The 6,195-nt window shown below is 50.8% G+C and overlaps 1 long non-coding RNA gene across 1 annotated transcript; it reads right to left on the minus strand.

Moving 5' to 3' along the window:
• Positions 1-523: 523 nt before the first annotated feature.
• LOC112962785 lies at positions 524-5,021 on the minus strand. The gene is made up of 3 exons (XR_003252406.1): positions 2,724-5,021; positions 2,233-2,497; positions 524-1,805 (listed from the first exon to the last, which is right to left on the minus strand). It is a non-coding gene; the product is annotated as an uncharacterized LOC112962785 (long non-coding RNA).
• Positions 5,022-6,195: the final 1,174 nt, after the last annotated feature.

A 6,195-nucleotide genomic window follows, 5' to 3' on the forward strand; every position in this document is an offset into this window, starting at 1 on the left:
GTGGGGGCAGCGCGACCCCCGCGCTGCGGCCGGGACGCGCGGACGCGCAGCGGGGACGGTGCGAGGCGGGGACGGTGCGAGGCGGGTCCCCCATGCGGTCTGCTCTCCCTCGGCGGGCCCGGCGGAGAGCTAGCGCCCAGGGAGCCCGCTCCCCGGCTGCGCTACGCCAAGGAGAGCGGCCGCAGCACCTCGGGCTGCAGGCGAAGTGCAAAGTGGCTCCTGCCTCATCCCACTCTCCCTCCCGAGCTCCCGGGAGAGGAGGTGGGGGCCAGCTGAGGCCTTTTAACCCCAACAGCAAAGCACGCTGAGGCGGAGGGGACATTGGGGCCTATAAAATGCTGGCTGTCCCCCCCCCCCCCCAAGTCCAGGGGAGGATGAGCTGTTGGTCAGAGGTCTAAGGAAGGGAAATTGCTGGGGGTGTTTTGAGAGTTTTTCTAGTTCTCCAGTGACCTTGGTGTGTGTCTGCCAGATGGTAAATTCCTTTGGTTTGAAGGACTTCAGTTTGTCTTTTGAGTTCTAGCACTTTTATTTGAGACTAGCTTTATTTGTGAAGAGGACACCCGCGTCCCCTCCCCAGGCTTGGGAGGGGGATGCAGTGGGAATACGCTGCTGTGTTGGAGGTGAGGCCCTTGGAGTGGGCAGCTGTTGTGTCCGATGGCATTTGATAGTGGTACCTGATGTTTCTAAGAGCAGATGTAACCACTGGGTGTTTCCTTGTTGCCTCTGCCTGGTCCAGGTGTGCAGGTGTTGCGGGAGCTGTGGCTCTGCCCAAAGACTTGCCCRTCCGGCATGCTGAAATGCCCTCTTTACTCAAAACAGTTGTTTGGGCTTGTTCTGTTTGTACCTTCATTGCTAGTGCTTGTGCTCCCTGCAGAGACTCCTGGGTCCCTCTGTGTAAGGCCTTTAGCTCTTTGGAGATGGTTTCAATCTAGAAAATGATGCTTTATGCTTTCTACTAGCCTCACTAGTCTATGGGCTAATGGGAGAGTAAGAGAGTGAAAGGTGAAGCTGAAGGGTGTCTAGGCAGAGATGTTGCCTGATGCTGTAATGTGAACTGATAACAGCAGATGGCTCTCGAAGCCCCTCTGAAATCAGGACAGCCAGACCCTGTTAGTGAGAAGAGGCTGGGGCCTGGCCCTGCACAGCCCCAGCTGGTAACAAGGAGCAGCCAATTGCAGGTGCCTAGGGTAGCAGAAGTAGGACAAGACCAAAGGGTTTCCCCTGCTGTGTCCTTCTGGTAACCTGCAGCTTAGAGGTTTCCAGCTGCTGTTGTATTTGAGTGCATGAGATAACTTCACCACAAAGCCTATTAGTGTTACTGCATAATGCAATCTTTTATTTCAGAGCAAGACTGAACTCTTCCTCTGCCTTAAACTCGGGGAAAAAGACTATGCTGGTGCCTACACACATCTCTGCTCTCTCCTAAGACTGCCATCCCCTGGCAAGAGCTGGAGAGACTTCAGGGCCAGGCACTCAAAAGCTGGCCACAAGCAGACCGTGCTGCAGGGTGAGCAGAACAGTTTAGGGCTTTGGAGTCCCAAGACACAGTAGCATTTGGTGAGAAGCCTGTTCCACCCCAGACAGTGACATTCCTTGTCTCGCCATAGAGCTGGCAGAGCCGTGGTGGCTGCCCTCCCCCAGGAGTAAAGGCCCTTTTGATCACTAGCCTCTCCGTAAAGTTTGTCGACAAAGGGGGCAGCTAACGCCGGGACAGTGACCAGGCTTCTGCCCTGTGAGCTGCTGCTGGGATTTGGGTGGAGGCTTCAAATACCCCAGACTTATGCTGCTAAGCAGAAGGAGAGGAGCTGCAGCAGAGACAAGAAGAAACAAAGAAGATTTAGAATTCTCTCCAAACATTCACTGCCCTTCCGTGATACCAAGTCCAAGCGAGTCTCAACTTTAAGTTCATGGACTCAGCTCACAGACTAAAGTCACGTAAGGTCACATAACAAGTCAATGCTTTCTGTAACTTCTTAACCAGTAAACAGACAGCTTGGCCTTTTCCAGATACACAAGCTTTACATGATCTGGAATGCCCTCTGTAGCAGATGGTTTAGAAATGGAACAGTGATTAACTTATCAAAAAAATCCTTAGGGCTATTGGGTCTTATGTCTTCTATTTGTAGGTGTTGGGCTTTGCATGCCTTCCATGTTAGTCAGCTGAGAAGAAAAAGGTATAACATTTTTCAGCTGGGGTGCAGGGAGGCCTGTAAGGGAGTGTATGGGTATTACCTGGTCTCTGGTCCCCAAGAGGTTAACCTCAATTTGTCAAGTCTCTCCATTTGCAAAAGTGATCAGAAGGAAAGTGATAAATCTGCTTTTTTTGTGCTCAGTGCTGTTCCTAGAGGAGAGGACCGTGCTGGCTGSCTCTTTCTGCTGAGTCACGGCCTGCTTGCTGCCCGCACCATTGCAACACCGCGGGTGTTTGACTTGCGTCTCTGCAGTTCCACTGGCCTCAGCAGGGTTTATAGAGGTGTATCATGCTCCATTTGCCTGTCTGTGAAAACAAAATGTAAGCTGACTTTGGCTGGAGCGAACTGCAAAATATGAATGTTGCAAATATGTGTGTTTGGTTTCAACTTGTGGGGAATGGAGCCAGCTGTGCTCTAATCCCTTCTCGTGCCTGGAGTTGCATGCAGAGTCTGAGCTGCTGGCAAAGGTCTGCAGAAGGCGACAGCTTTGTTTAGCTCTGCTCAGAGCTGGCCTGGGTAATGCCCACTTACCTGCAGTTGCTAACAGCATACAGGCATGGCTGGGAAAACTGCTTGTGTAATGCCTGGTTCCCTGTTGTGATCTCCACAGCGAGGCTTTTCAAAGCCCGGTGAGCCCTTATGAAACCCGGCTGGCTCCTGGGTCTGGTGCCGTGTGTGTATTAGCGGCTGCGTCCTGGGAAGCACGTCTCGGGGCTGTGTCTGCCTGGGGCTTCCTTATTTAGGAAGGGATCATCTTGTGGTTTATCAGCAGGCAATAACATCTGGAATTGTCAATCCTGTCTCCTTGCTAGAAACCATTTTGAGAGCGATTAACCCATTTCCTTTTTTAGGTGAACTTTAATGGCTAGGTTGCAAAAGGAATGGTATTGTAATGGAGTTAAGCTAGTGCAGAATCTGAGTATTTATTTCAGCTAGAATCATTATGGTTTTGCAAAGGCCACCCTTAACCTGAATTAAGTGACTGAAATGAAGCAGTTTGTAGACAGATGAGGCCTTGGGGATGTCAGACTTAAAATCACTATAACCCAGAAATTGTCACACAGCTGCAGTTCTGCAGGTCAGTTCCTGCTCCAGGCAAGGCCTGAGAAATGGTATCTTAGCTTTTGTAGCACTTGCCATAGGAAACCTTGAGGCAGTTTTGAAACAAGCTGCAGACTCTCCTGCAAGGAAGATGAGCCCTGTTTTATGGATGAAGAAACATGGAAGCTAAAAGCCTAATGCAAGGTTTCCTTTAAAATGTGATGCTTAGGGTTAAAATCAAGCATAGTGTCTTGTTTCTAGCTAGCAGCAGTACAGGCCTAAAGGAAAGGGAGGGAAGAGAGAGCCTGGAGCAAATTTAAAGTTGCAGGAGAAATTCTCAGGTCCCTCTTTCCCTGTGAAAACACCCTATGAACAAGAAGTGGCCAGAACAGCTCCATGCAGTAATTAATGTCTACTTTAGCTGTCAGCCTGCTGCGCATACAGGTAAGAAATCTGTCTACAGTGTTTCTCTGCAGTTCCTGTTGGCCGGGGTGAGAAGCTCTGTCGATTACTGTGAGCTCATTCCACTTGGGGCTCAGAGCACTCAACAGCACTTCAGGACTCGCGCTGCTCCAGCAGTTCCCGTAACATCTCCGTATTGCTGCAGCAGCAACCTGCATCCATGTTGCGCACAACAGCGTGCGCCTCTGTGGCGCAAGGAGTGTGGAGAGGGAGGTTTGCTGTGCACCCACCTGAGACGTGGTACAAAATGAGCGTCTTGCTGCACAGTGGGGTTTCACATTGAAGGGGTGGATTTGCAGCGAGCTAGTGATGCATGTGTGATGTAGGGAGTCAGGACACCCAAACAAGGGAGTCTTCTCCCAATTGCTACCCCTTTGTCACATGGACATTTAGTCAATGCTTAGGCCCTGCAGRGTGTTAGTAAGGAGGAGAAACTGGGTGTAAATTTGATTATTTCTTTGTGGTAATCTTGTTTATCAAGAATATCCCTGAGGTCCTGTTTCTCTGAACAGTGTTAAACAGCAAGTCTTTGCTCGTGGTGCCCTTTTGTAGCCAGTACTGCTTGTGGTGCTCTTAGCATCTCTTTATTTCCAAGTACTGTACCTAGGCTTCAGGGCAGGAGGGTGCTTGGCTGTATGATAACAGTCCTGAAGGACTTAACTRTGGGGGATCTTTGCTGTTGAGTTCCTCCAGGCTGGCAGTACTGTGGACCATCAGTTGATGCATCTTGCTCCTGTCTAGCTTTTGCCAGCGGATCTTCTAAACAGCCATAATGTGGTGAGAGTGGATGTGCCTGAACATCAGTTGGGACTGGCTAATGATACTTCCCTGCCCATGACTTCCTGGATCCAAAAGGGACTCAGTGTGACCCAAGCAAAGTCAGGTGGGCAAGCATGAGCTCCGATTGCGAGGGCTTCAAAAAGCCAGATCTGATTATCCAGAGTAACTTGTGCTGGGAAATCAAGGCAGGGAGTCTCTTTTGGGTTTGCCCTCCTCAGAAGAGGAAATGGTCATGCTAGAGGATGCACAGCTGATTGCCAGTGCAGTCAGTCTTGTGTTCCTGGTACATCTGTACTGCCTGTAGGAAGAGCTGCTGCTCCAAAAYTGGACTCTAGCTGCTTGCACTGTAAATTCAATTCAGCTTGTTTTGTATTGTCTCACAAGGATGGATCACCTCATAGCACTGTAGTGTTTATTTTACAGTTCCCAAAGCAGTGATATTTTTCAGAGAACATGTACTTACCTTGGGAAAAATTCTCCAACCAATTTATATCATACTGCCAATTTATGGCATTTTTAAGACAGTTAAAAATGGAGAGGAAAAGAAGATTTTAATGTCTCACCTCTTTCCACTGACTTGATAAAACCACCTCATGGTTGCATGTTCAGAAATCCAATCTCCACCTCATTCAGTGTTAATCCTTTGACAGTACTTGTGCAATTATTAATACTGTAATAAGACATAAGGGCTCTGGTTCTCCATAGGGCTAGAAGACACCTTGAGACCTTTGTTCCAAGCCAAGATAGACTATTCCCAACCAACAGTTGTCTAATCTGCTTTAAACCTCCAGTGCTGCAGACTCCACATCTGTTTCTCTTTCTCCCTATTGTGCTACTTTTCCCTTCATAACCTCTGTCAGAAGCCAGTTCTTAATCAGACACTTGCCCTTGATTTGCACCTGAATGATTCCCAGAAAAAAAATGAAACCTTGAGCCTGTCTGACAAAGGATCCCTCCTGCAGTTTCTCCACTAAATCCAATTACCAAGTACAGTAACCATGTAATGCAAGGCAATAATTCCATTGAGGGATGTCCGCTGCGTCCATAAGCCTCCAGAGCAGGGCCGGAGTGTCTTGCTGCCGTCGCGGAGGGAGCTGGCAAGGTGGAGAGGGATCTTCTGGGAGCGGTGGGGAGTATGAGCTGTCCCTTCAGGTGGGCCTGTGCCGGTGGTTCCCAGTGCTCCAGGTGGGGTTTCCCCTTCTGTACTGGATGATGGGGGAACCCCAAAGCTCCTTTAATCACCTGGAGGTGGGCTAAGGTGTCACCTGTTGGCTCCAACAGGGTGTCCAAACCTTTGTCCGCTCAATCGGGAGCTCGTGAAAGCTGCCYGTCGCTGCTCCTCCGTGCACGCTGTGAAACCCTGGTGCCTGTGTGCACCCACAGTCTGAGGCGCTCGTGGCACGTCGACGCTCTGCAGGGCTGCCAACCTCGGGAAGGAGACGGCAGCTTCTCCTCCGTCAGCGCGGCGCTTACGCGCACCTGCAGTCAAAGCAGGGCGGCTGTGCGCGGCAGCTCCTCTCCGGGGATGGCGGTAAGGGGATGCCATCACTCGACGTGGAGCGAGGTGCTGCTGTTTTTTGGCTCTCCTTGGCTATAGAGGAACGTGTCCTGTAGCGGAGCTGAGCCTGGGGGGCGGTTGGGCCCTAGGCAGGTGCCTGCGGGCGGGAAGGGGCTGAGGCGGGCGCCGGGGTAAAATGGCGGCTGGGACCGTGGGGGGGGG

Source organism: Apteryx rowi, unplaced genomic scaffold (genome assembly GCF_003343035.1).
Source record: "Apteryx rowi isolate R43461 unplaced genomic scaffold, aptRow1 scaffold_154, whole genome shotgun sequence".
NCBI classification, from domain to species: Eukaryota; Metazoa; Chordata; class Aves; order Apterygiformes; family Apterygidae; genus Apteryx; species Apteryx rowi.